General features: G+C 45.6%; 1 non-coding gene across 1 annotated transcript; it reads right to left on the bottom strand.

Annotated features, from left to right (window-relative positions):
• Positions 1–5,906: 5,906 nt before the first annotated feature.
• On the bottom strand, positions 5,907–5,978 carry TRNAH-GUG (transfer RNA histidin (anticodon GUG)). The gene has a single exon. It is a non-coding gene; the product is annotated as a tRNA-His (tRNA).
• Positions 5,979–13,180: the final 7,202 nt, after the last annotated feature.

Below are 13,180 nucleotides of genomic sequence, written 5' to 3'. Positions count from 1 at the left end.
GCTTCATACGGGGATCATATCTCCTCAATGTCTCACCCTCACTTCCAACATGTGTAACTTCTTGTTCTCTTTGACATCTGGGGCATGGGTGGCTACTGCACAGATCTAGATGTCGCCCACCTGCAAGTTGCTATGGAAAGCACTTTTCCACATTGGACGTGCTATATTAACCCCCTCACCCCAAATACAATAAAAATAAAGAAATATATGTGCTTCCATAATGTCTACCTTCTAATGTTTCATATGTGTAAGCACATTGTCCTCCTCCTGACCACATTCTAAAACTATGTGCAAATTGTTCCTTCCATAAACTGTCACTTCCTTGGCCCTTTATTTATAATGACTGTTATACTCTCTCTCTTTCCGCCACAGTATAAAAAAGCCTAGCACACCTCATGATTGGACTAAGAAATTCCTGTCATTTAGTTGGAAATGATTTTCCCATTATCCCCAAAAACTCCTCACTGTGTCTAAGAACGCTTTTTTTCACAGGACAATACAGATCAGATTGACTTGAAAGGTCCTTTCACGCGACTACAGAATGCCTCTCATTCCACTAAAAGATACGCCAGTGCCTACAATAGCCTAGGACTAGACTATGAGTCCCAATGTAGAAAGACCACAAGTCCACAGATATGCCTGTTTATTTAAACATCTGTATTATCATCAGCGTGTGACTGTAAAGGCGGGACCTCGCGCTCTCTGTAACGCGCTCCATTGGCAACATCAGTTAAATGTCGTTGGTTCAATCCCTCGCGGATGTTGTTTTTATTCCCATTTGTAACTGGGAAATACTGTCGCTGCAATACATATGTCTTAATAAAGCTAGTGGTTATTGACGTAAATGGCAGTGTTATAATGTTTCATGTACTGCAAATGTCACCATATAATGCGCTCTTAATTAGATTTGGTTGAAATACATTACAGTCACCCGATGAAAAAGTGTGCAAAGAGCATTAAAGAAACAAAAGGTTCATAACAGTAACAGGACATATCGAATTGTTTCAGTCCTCCACAGAGATTGCCAATGTATTAATGGAAATTCTAAAATATCTGCCCAACTGCCGTGACATTGCCTCACCGCAATGCCGTGACTCTGATTCGAACAGAGGTTGCTGCAGCCACAACGCAGAGTACTAACCACTATACGATCACAGCGAGCTACTTGGGCTGCTACAATGTGACGTTCCACCTCTATCATAAGCTGTACTCCATCTGTGATGTCATGACTCATGTTTGAATTAAAGGTTGGTTGTGATGTTATCCATGAGAATAAGAGGACACCTGATCCCCAGTCACTTATTTAAGATCTCAATAATCAAGTCAGAATCCAAATGAAAGTCATCAAAGTGGAGCCAATTAGAAATAATATAGTTACACAAACCTGGCAATGGTGCGGCAGCCAGGGCCGATAATGGCCCGCCAGCCTGAGAGCAGGAAAGTGTGAGAGCAGTGATGGTCTTGTGAGAGTTTACAGCTGTTATTGACCCTGTCCCCTTCCATTGCAGAGTTTTCTCCCTATAAGAAGTGCAGAGGCTCCCTCCGGGGTGCTAATAGTAAATTTATTTTTTTGCGCAGGAGAAGTGCTCTTCACCAATTGCACGTGCCAAATCACCCGAAGGCCACCACCATAAAATTCAGGCATTCATGTTCATGCGTCCTCCATGTTATGTCCTTATAAAGGGATGCATGTTCATGATGACTCCATGTCACACCTGCATACAAGGATGCATGTTCATGCCGCCTCGTTCTCTTGGCTTCATACAGGGATTTTATCTCCTCCCTGTCTCACCCTCATGCAGGTATGCATGACCAATGCTCCTTCCCTTCTCGCCCGCATACATGGATGCACGTTCATGTCTCCTCGTTCTCTCGGCTTCATACGGGGATTTTATCTCCTCCCTGTCTCACCCTCAGGAAGGGATGCATGACCAATGCTCCTTCCCGTCTCGCCCGCATACATGGATGCACGTTCACGCCTCCTCCTTCTCTCGGCTTCATACGGGGATCATATCTCCTCCCTGTCTCACCCTCATGCAGGGATGCATGACCAATGCTCCTTCCTGTCTCGCCCGCATACATGGATGCACGTTCACGCCTCCTCCTTCTCTCGGCTTCGTACGGGGATCATATCTCCTCGCTGTCTCACCCTCATGCAGGGATGCATGACCAATGCTCCTTCCCTTCTCGCCTAAATACATGGATGCACGTTCACGCCTCCTCCTTCTCTCGGCTCCATACGGGGATCATATCTCCTCCCTGTCTCACCCTCATGCAGGGATGCATGAACAACGCTCCTTCCTGTCTCGCCCGCATACATGGATGCACGTTCACGCCTCCTCCTTCTCTCGGCTTCATACGGGGATCATATCTCCTCCCTGTCTCACCCTCATGCAGGGATGCATGACCAATGCTCCTTCCCTTCTCGCCTGCATACATGGATGCACGTTCACGCCTCCTCCTTCTCTCGGCTTCATACGGGGATCATATCTCCTCAATGTCTCACCCTCACTTCCAACATGTGTAACTTCTTGTTCTCTTTGACGTCTGGGGCATGGGTGGCTACTGCACAGCTCTAGATGTCGCCCACCTGCAAGGTGCTATGGAAAGCACTTTTCCACATTGGACGTGCTATATTAACCCCCTCTCCCCAAATACAATAAAAATAAAGAAATATATGTGCTTCCATAATGTCTACCTTCTAATGTTTCATATGTGTAAGCACATTGTCCTCCTCCTGACCACATTCTAAAACTATGTGCAAATTGTTCCTTCCATAAACTGTCACTTCCTTGGCCCTTTATTTATAATGACTGTTATACTCTCTCTCTTTCCGCCACAGTATAAAAAAGCCTAGCAGACCTCATGATTGGACTAAGAAATTCCTGTCATTTAGTTGGAAATGATTTTCCCATTATCCCCAAAAACTCCTCACTGTGTCTAAGAACGCTTTTTTTCACAGGACAATACAGATCAGATTGACTTGAAAGGTCCTTTCATGCGACTACAGAATGCCTCTCATTCCACTAAAAGATACGCCAGTGCCTACAATAGCCTAGGACTAGACTATGAGTCCCAATGTAGAAAGACCACAAGTCCACAGATATGCCTGTTTATTTAAACATCTGTATTATCATCAGCGTGTGACTGTAAAGGTGGGATTCGCGCTCTCTGTAACGCGCTCCATTGGCAACATCAGTTAAATGTCGTTGGTTCAATCCCTCGCGGATGTTGTTTTTATTCCCATTTGTAACTGGGAAATACTGTCGCTGCAATACATATGTCTTAATCAAGCTAGTGGTTATTGACGTAAATGGCAGTGTTATAATGTTTCATGTACTGCAAATGTCACCACATAATACGCTCTTAATTAGATTTGGTTGAAATACATTACAGTCACCCGATGAAAAAGTGTGCAAAGAGCATTAAAGAAACAAAAGGTTCATAACAGTAACAGGACATATCGAATTGTTTCAGTCCTCCACAGAGATTGCCAATGTATTAATGGAAATTGTAAAATATCTGCCCAACTGCAGTGACATTGCCTCACCGCAATGCCGTGACTCGGATTCGAACCGAGGTTGCTGCGGCCACAACGCAGAGTACTAACCACTATGCGATCACGGCGAGCTACTTGGGCTGCTACAATGTGACGTTCCACCTCTATCATAAGCTGTACTCCATCTGTGATGTCATGACTCATGTTTGAATTAAAGGTTGGCTGTGATGTTATCCATGAGAATAAGTGGACACCTGATCCCCAGTCACTTATTTAAGATCTCAATAATCAAGTCAGAATCCAAATGAAAGTCATCAAAGTGGAGCCAATTAGAAATAATATAGTTACACAAACCTGGCAATGGTGCGGCAGCCAGGGCCGATAATGGCCCGCCAGCCTGAGAGCAGGAAAGTGTGAGAGCAGTGATGGTCTTGTGAGAGTTTACAGCTGTTATTGACCCTGTCCCCTTCCATTGCAGAGTTTTCTCCCTATAAGAAGTGCAGAGGCTCCCTCCGGGGTGATAATAGTACATTTATTTTTTTGCGCAGGAGAAGTGCTCTTCACCAATTGCACGTGCCAAATCACCCGAAGGCCACCACCATAAAATTCAGACATTCATGTTCATGCGTCCTCCATGTTATGTCCTTATAAAGGGATGCATGTTCATGATGACTCCATGTCACACCTGCATACAAGGATGCATGTTCATGCCGCCTCGTTCTCTTGGCTTCATACAGGGATTTTATCTCCTCCCTGTCTCACCCTCATGCAGGGATGCATGACCAATGCTCCTTCCCTTCTCGCCCGCATACATGGATGCACGTTCATGTCTCCTCGATCTCTCGGCTTCATACGGGGATTTTATCTCCTCCCTGTCTCTCCCTCGGGAAGGGATGCATGACCAATGCTCCTTCCCGTCTCGCCCGCATACATGGATGCACGTTCACGCCTCCTCCTTCTCTCGGCTTCATACGGGGATCATATCTCCTCCCTGTCTCACCCTCATGCAGGGATGCATGACCAATGCTCCTTCCTGTCTCGCCCGCATACATGGATGCACGTTCACGCCTCCTCCTTCTCTCGGCTTCATACGGGGATCATATCTCCTCCCTGTCTCACCCTCATGCAGGAATGAATGACCAGTGCTCCTTCCTGTCTCGCCCGCATACATGGATGCACGTTCACGCCTCCTCCTTCTCTCGGCTTCATACGGGGATCATATCTCCTCCCTGTCTCACCCTCATGCAGGGATGCATGACCAATGCTCCTTCCCTTCTCGCCTGCATACATGGATGCACGTTCACGCCTCCTCCTTTTCTCGGCTTCATACGGGGATCATATCTCCTCAATGTCTCACCCTCACTTCCAACATGTGTAACTTTTTGTTCTCTTTGACGTCTGGGGCATGGGTGGCTACTGCACAGCTCTAGATGTCCCCCACCTGCAAGGTGCTATGGAAAGCACTTTTCCACATTGTACGTGCTATATTAACCCCCTCTCCCCAAATACAATAAAAATAAAGAAATATATGTGCTTCCATAATGTCTACCTTCTAATGTTTCATATGTGTAAGCACATTGTCCTTCTTCTGACCACATTCTAAAACTATGTGCAAATTGTTCCTTCCATAAACTGTCACTTCCTTGGCCCTTTATTTATAATGACTGTTATACTCTCTCTCTTTCCGCCACAGTATAAAAATGCCTAGCACACCTCATGATTGGACTAAGAAATTCCTGTCATTTAGTTGGAAATGATTTTCCCATTATCCCCAAAAACTCCTCACTGTGTCTAAGAACGCTTTTTTTCACAGGACAATACAGATCAGATTGACTTGAAAGGTCCTTTCACGCGACTACAGAATGCCTCTCATTCCACTAAAAGATACGCCAGTGCCTACAATAGCCTAGGACTAGACTATGAGTCCCAATGTAGAAAGACCACAAGTCCACAGATATGCCTGTTTATTTAAACATCTGTATTATCATCAGCGTGTGACTGTAAAGGCGGGACCTCGCTCTCTCTGTAACGCGCTCCATTGGCAACATCAGTTAAATGTCGTTGGTTCAATCCCTCGCGGATGTTGTTTTTATTCCCATTTGTAACTGGGAAATACTGTCGCTGCAATACATATGTCTTAATCAAGCTAGTGGTTATTGACGTAAATGGCAGTGTTATAATGTTTCATGTACTGCAAATGTCACCACATAATGCGCTCTTAATTAGATTTGGTTGAAATACATTACAGTCACCCGATGAAAAAGTGTGCAAAGAGCATTAAAGAAACAAAAGGTTCATAACAGTAACAGGACATATCGAATTGTTTCAGTCCTCCACAGAGATTGCCAATGTATTAATGGAAATTCTAAAATATCTGCCCAACTGCCGTGACATTGCCTCACCGCAATGTCGTGACTCGGATTCGAACCGAGGTTGCTGCGGCCACAACGCAGAGTACTAACCACTATACGATCACGGCGAGCTACTTGGGCTGCTACAATGTGACGTTCCACCTCTATCATAAGCTGTACTCCATCTGTGATGTCATGACTCATGTTTGAATTAAAGGTTGGTTGTGATGTTATCCATGAGAATAAGTGGACACCTGATCCCCAGTCACTTATTTAAGATCTCAATAATCAAGTCAGAATCCAAATGAAAGTCATCAAAGTGGAGCCAATTAGAAATAATATAGTTACACAAACCTGGCAATGGTGCGGCAGCCAGGGCTGATAATGGCCCGCCAGCCTGAGAGCAGGAAAGTGTGAGAGCAGTGATGGTCTTGTGAGAGTTTACAGCTGTTATTGACCCTGTCCCCTTCCATTGCAGAGTTTTCTCCCTATAAGAAGTGCAGAGGCTCCCTCCGGGGTGCTAATAGTAAATTTATTTTTTTGCGCAGGAGAAGTGCTCTTCACCAATTGCACGTGCCAAATCACCCGAAGGCCACCACCATAAAATTCAGGCATTCATGTTCATGCGTCCTCCATGTTATGTCCTTATAAAGGGATGCATGTTCATGATGACTCCATGTCACACCTGCATACAAGGATGCATGTTCATGCCGCCTCGTTCTCTTGGCTTCATACAGGGATTTTATCTCCTCCCTGTCTCACCCTCATGCAGGGATGCATGACCAATGCTCCTTCCCTTCTCGCCCGCATACATGGATGCACGTTCATGTCTCCTCGTTCTCTCGGCTTCATACGGGGATTTTATCTCCTCCCTGTCTCACCCTCAGGAAGGGATGCATGACCAATGCTCCTTCCCGTCTCGCCCGCATACATGGATGCACGTTCACGCCTCCTCCTTCTCTCGGCTTCATACGGGGATCATATCTCCTCCCTGTCTCACCCTCATGCAGGGATGCATGACCAATGCTCCTTCCTGTCTCGCCCGCATACATGGATGCACGTTCACGCCTCCTCCTTCTCTCCGCTTCATACGGGGATCATATCTCCTCCCTGTCTCACCCTCATGCAGGGATGCATGACCAATGCTCCTTCCCTTCTCGCCTGCATACATGAATGCACGTTCACGCCTCCTCCTTCTCTCGGCTTCATACGGGGATCATATCTCCTCCCTGTCTCACCCTCATGCAGGGATGCATGACCAACGCTCCTTCCTGTCTCGCCCGCATACATGGATGCACGTTCACGCCTCCTCCTTCTCTCGGCTTCATACGGGGATCATATCTCCTCAATGTCTCACCCTCACTTCCAACATGTGTAACTTCTTGTTCTCTTTGACGTCTGGGGCATGGGTGGCTACTGCACAGCTCTAGATGTCGCCCACCTGCAAGGTGCTATGGAAAGCACTTTTCCACATTGTACGTGCTATATTAACCCCCTCTCCCCAAATACAATAAAAATAAAGAAATATATGTGCTTCCATAATGTCTACCTTCTAATGTTTCATATGTGTAAGCACATTGTCCTCCTCCTGACCACATTCTAAAACTATGTGCAAATTGTTCCTTCCATTAACTGTCACTTCCTTGGCCCTTTATTTATAATGACTGTTATACTCTCTCTCTTTCCGCCACAGTATAAAAAAGCCTAGCACACCTCATGATTGGACTAAGAAATTCCTGTCATTTAGTTGGAAATGATTTTCCCATTATCCCCAAAAACTCCTCACTGTGTCTAAGAACGCTTTTTTTCACAGGACAATACAGATCAGATTGACTTGAAAGGTCCTTTCACGCGACTACAGAATGCCTCTCATTCCACTAAAAGATACGCCAGTGCCTACAATAGCCTAGGACTAGACTATGAGTCCCAATGTAGAAAGACCACAAGTCCACAGATATGCCTGTTTATTTAAACATCTGTATTATCATCAGCGTGTGACTGTAAAGGCGGGACTTCGCGCTCTCTGTAACGCGCTCCATTGGCAACATCAGTTAAATGTCGTTGGCTCAATCCCTCGCGGATGTTGTTTTTATTCCCATTTGTAACTGGGAAATACTGTCGCTGCAATACATATGTCTTAATCAAGCTAGTGGTTATTGACGTAAATGGCAGTGTTATAATGTTTCATGTACTGCAAATGTCACCACATAATGCGCTCTTAATTAGATTTGGTTGAAATACATTACAGTCACCCGATGAAAAAGTGTGCAAAGAGCATTAAAGAGACAAAAGGTTCATAACAGTAACAGGACATATCGAATTGTTTCAGTCCTCCACAGAGATTGCCAATGTATTAATGGAAATTCTAAAAAATCTGCCCAACTGCCGTGACATTGCCTCACCGCAATGCCGTGACTCAGATTCGAACCGAGGTTGCTGCGGCCACAATGCAAAGTACTAACCACTATATGATCACGGCGAGCTACTTGGGCTGCTACAATGTGATGTTCCACCTCTATCATAAGCTGTACTCCATCTGTGATGTCATGACTCATGTTTGAATTAAAGGTTGGTTGTGATGTTATCCATGAGAATAAGTGGACACCTGATCCCCAGTCACTTATTTAAGATCTCAATAATCAAGTCAGAATCCAAATGAAAGTCATCAAAGTGGAGCCAATTAGAAATAATATAGTTACACAAACCTGGCAATGGTGCGGCAGCCAGGGCCGATAATGGCCCGCCAGCCTGAGAGCAGGAAAGTGTGAGAGCAGTGATGGTCTTGTGAGAGTTTACAGCTGTTATTGACCCTGTCCCCTTCCATTGCAGAGTTTTCTCCCTATAAGAAGTGCAGAGGCTCCCTCCGGGGTGCTAATAGTAAATTTATTTTTTTGCGCAGGAGAAGTGCTCTTCACCAATTGCACGTGCCAAATCACCCGAAGGCCACCACCATAAAATTCAGGCAGTCATGTTCATGCGTCCTCAATGTTATGTCCTTATAAAGGGATGCATGTTCATGCCGCCTCGTTCTCTTGGCTTCATACAGGGATTTTATCTCCTCCCTGTCTCACCCTCATGCAGGGATGCATGACCAATGCTCCTTCCCTTCTCGCCCGCATACATGGATGCACGTTCATGTCTCCTCGATCTCTCGGCTTCATATGGGGATTTTATCTCCTCCCTGTCTCTCCCTCGGGAAGGGATGCATGACCAATGCTCCTTCCCGTCTCGCCCGCATACATGGATGCACGTTCACGCCTCCTCCTTCTCTCGGCTTCATACGGGGATCATATCTCCTCCCTGTCTCACCCTCATGCAGGGATGCATGACCAATGCTCCTTCCTGTCTCGCCCGCATACATGGATGCACGTTCACGCCTCCTCCTTCTCTCGGCTTCATACGGGGATCATATCTCCTCCCTGTCTCACCCTCATGCAGGGATGAATGACCAATGCTCCTTCCTGTCTCGCCCGCATACATGGATGCACGTTCACGCCTCCTCCTTCTCTCGGCTTCATACGGGGATCATATCTCCTCCCTGTCTCACCCTCATGCAGGGATGAATGACCAATGCTCCTTCCTGTCTCGCCCGCATACATGGATGCACGTTCACGCCTCCTCCTTCTCTCGGCTTCATACGGGGATCATATCTCCTCCCTGTCTCACCCTCATGCAGGGATGCATGACCAATGCTCCTTCCCTTCTCGCCTGCATACATGGATGCACGTTCACGCCTCCTCCTTCTCTCGGCTTCATACGGGGATCATATCTCCTCCCTGTCTCACCCTCATGCAGGGATGCATGACCAATGCTCCTTCCCTTCTCGCCTGCATACATGGATGCACGTTCACGCCTCCTCCTTTTCTCGGCTTCATACGGGGATCATATCTCCTCAATGTCTCACCCTCACTTCCAACATGTGTAACTTTTTGTTCTCTTTGACGTCTGGGGCATGGGTGGCTACTGCACAGCTCTAGATGTCGCCCACCTGCAAGGTGCTATGGAAAGCACTTTTCCACATTGTACGTGCTATATTAACCCCCTCTCCCCAAATACAATAAAAATAAAGAAATATATGTGCTTCCATAATGTCTACCTTCTAATGTTTCATATGTGTAAGCACATTGTCCTTCTTCTGACCACATTCTAAAACTATGTGCAAATTGTTCCTTCCATAAACTGTCACTTCCTTGGCCCTTTATTTATAATGACTGTTATACTCTCTCTCTTTCCGCCACAGTATAAAAAAGCCTAGCACACCTCATGATTGGACTAAGAAATTCCTGTCATTTAGTTGGAAATGATTTTCCCATTATCCCCAAAAACTCCTCACTGTGTCTAAGAACGCTTTTTTTCACAGGACAATACAGATCAGATTGACTTGAAAGGTCCTTTCACGCGACTACAGAACGCCTCTCATTCCACTCAAAGATACGCCAGTGCCTACAATAGCCTAGGACTAGACTATGAGTCCCAATGTAGAAAGACCACAAGTCCACAGATATGCCTGTTTATTTAAACATCTGTATTATCATCAGCGTGTGACTGTAAAGGCGGGACCTTGCGCTCTCTGTAACGCGCTCCATTGGCAACATCAGTTAAATGTCGTTGGTTCAATCCCTCGCGGATGTTGTTTTTATTCCCATTTGTAACTGGGAAATACTGTCGCTGCAATACATATGTCTTAATCAAGCTAGTGGTTATTGACGTAAATGGCAGTGTTATAATGTTTCATGTACTGCAAATGTCACCACATAATGCACTCTTAATTAGATTTGGTTGAAATACATTACAGTCACCCATGAAAAAGTGTGCAGAGAGCATTAAAGAAACAAAAGGTTCATAACTGTAACAGGACATCGAATTGTTTCAGTCCTCCACAGAGATTGCCAATGTATTAATGGAAATTCTAAAATATCTGCCCAACTGCCGTGACGTGACATTGCCTCACCGCAATGCTGTGACTCGGATTCGAACCGAGGTTGCTGCGGCCACAACACAGAGTACTAACCACTATACGATCACGGCGAGCTACTTGGGCTGCTACAATGTGACGTTCCACCTCTATCATAAGCTGTACTCCATCTGTGATGTCATGACTCATGTTTGAATTAAAGGTTGGTTGTGATGTTATCCATGAGAATAAGTGGACACCTGATCCCCAGTCACTTATTTAAGATCTCAATAATCAAGTCAGAATCCAAATGAAAGTCATCAAAGTGGAGCCAATTAGAAATAATATAGTTACACAAACCTGGCAATGGTGCGGCAGCCAGGGCCGATAATGGCCCGCCAGCCTGAGAGCAGGAAAGTGTGAGAGCAGTGATGGTCTTGTGAGAGTTTACAGCTGTTATTGACCCTGTCCCCTTCCATTGCAGAGTTTTCTCCCTATAAGAAGTGCAGAGGCTCCCTCCGGGGTGCTAATAGTAAATTTATTTTTTTGCGCAGGAGAAGTGCTCTTCACCAATTGCAAGTGCCAAATCACCCGAAGGCCACCACCATAAAATTCAGGCATTCATGTTCATGCGTCCTCCATGTTATGTCCTTATAAAGGTATGCATGTTCATGATGACTCCATGTCACACCTGCATACAAGGATGCATGTTCATGCCGCCTCGTTCTCTTGGCTTCATACGGAGATCATATCTCCTCCCTGTCTCACCCTCATGCAGGGATGCATGACCAATGCTCCTTCCCTTCTCGCCCGCATACATGGATGCACGTTCATGTCTCCTCGTTCTATCGGCTTCATACAGGGATTTTATCTCCTCCCTGTCTCACCCTCGGGAAGGGATGCATGACCAATGCTCCTTCCCGTCTCGCCCGCATACATGGATGCACGTTCATGCCTCCTCCTTCTCTCGGCTTCATACGGGGATCATATCTCCTCCCTGTCTCACCCTCATGCAGGGATGCATGACCAATGCTCCTTCCTGTCTCGCCCGCATACATGGATGCACGTTCACGCCTCCTCCTTCTCTGGGCTTCATACGGGGATCATATCTCCTCCCTGTCTCACCCTCATGCAGGGACGCATGACCAATGCTCCTTCCCTTCTCGCCTGCATACATGGATGCACGTTCACGCCTCCTCCTTTTCTCGGCTTCATACGGGGATCATATCTCCTCAATGTCTCACCCTCACTTCCAACATGTGTAACTTCTTGTTCTCTTTGACGTCTGGGGCATGGGTGGCTACTGCACAGCTCTAGATGTCGCCCACCTGCAAGGTGCTATGGAAAGCACTTTTCCACATTGGACGTGCTATATTAACCCCCTCTCCCCAAATACAATAAAAATAAAGAAATATATGTGCTTCCATAATTTCTACCTTCTAATGTTTCATATGTGTAAGCACATTGTCCTCCTCCTGACCACATTCTAAAACTATGTGCAAATTGTTCCTTCCATAAACTGTCACTTCCTTGGCCTTTTATTTATAATGACTGTTATACTCTCTCTCTTTCCGCCACAGTATAAAAAAGCCTAGCACACCTCATGATTGGACTAAGAAATTCCTGTCATTTAGTTGGAAATGATTTTCCCATTATCCCCAAAAACTCCTCACTGTGTCTAAGAACGCTTTTTTTCACAGGACAATACAGATCAGATTGACTTGAAAGGTCCTTTCACGCGACTACAGAATGCCTCTCATTCCACTAAAAGATACGCCAGTGCCTACAATAGCCTAGGACTAGACTATGAGTCCCAATGTAGAAAGACCACAAGTCCACAGATATGCCTGTTTATTTAAACATCTGTATTATCATCAGCGTGTGACTGTAAAGGCGGGACCTCGCGCTCTCTGTAACGCGCTCCATTGGCAACATCAGTTAAATGTCGTTGGTTCAATCCCTCGCGGATGTTGTTTTTATTCCCATTTGTAACTGGGAAATACTGTCGCTGCAATACATATATCTTAATCAAGCTAGTGGTTATTGACGTAAATGGCAGTGTTATAATGTTTCATGTACTGCAAATGTCACCACATAATGTGCTCTTAATTACATTTGGTTGAAATACATTACAGTCACCCGATGAAAAAGTGTGCAAAGAGCATTAAAGAAACAAAAGGTTCATAACAGTAACAGGACATATCGAATTGTTTCAGTCCTCCACAGAGATTGCCAATGTATTAATGGAAATTCTAAAATATCTGCCCAACTGCCGGATTCGAACCGAGGTTGCTGCGGCCACAACACAGAGTACTAACCACTATATGATCACGGCGAGCTACTTGGGCTGCTACAATGTGACGTTCCACCTCTATCATAAGCTGTACTCCATCTGTGATGTCATGACTCATGTTTGAATTAAAGGTTGGTTGTGAT

The sequence above is a fragment of the Ambystoma mexicanum genome, assembly GCF_040938575.1.
Source record: "Ambystoma mexicanum isolate Mex_15411 chromosome 12 unlocalized genomic scaffold, UKY_AmexF1_1 Mex_chr12_unloc.1, whole genome shotgun sequence".
Classification (NCBI taxonomy): Eukaryota; Metazoa; Chordata; class Amphibia; order Caudata; family Ambystomatidae; genus Ambystoma; species Ambystoma mexicanum.
The sequence above is the reverse complement of the archived record's forward strand: the minus strand, read 5'-3'. Positions and strand labels throughout refer to the sequence as shown.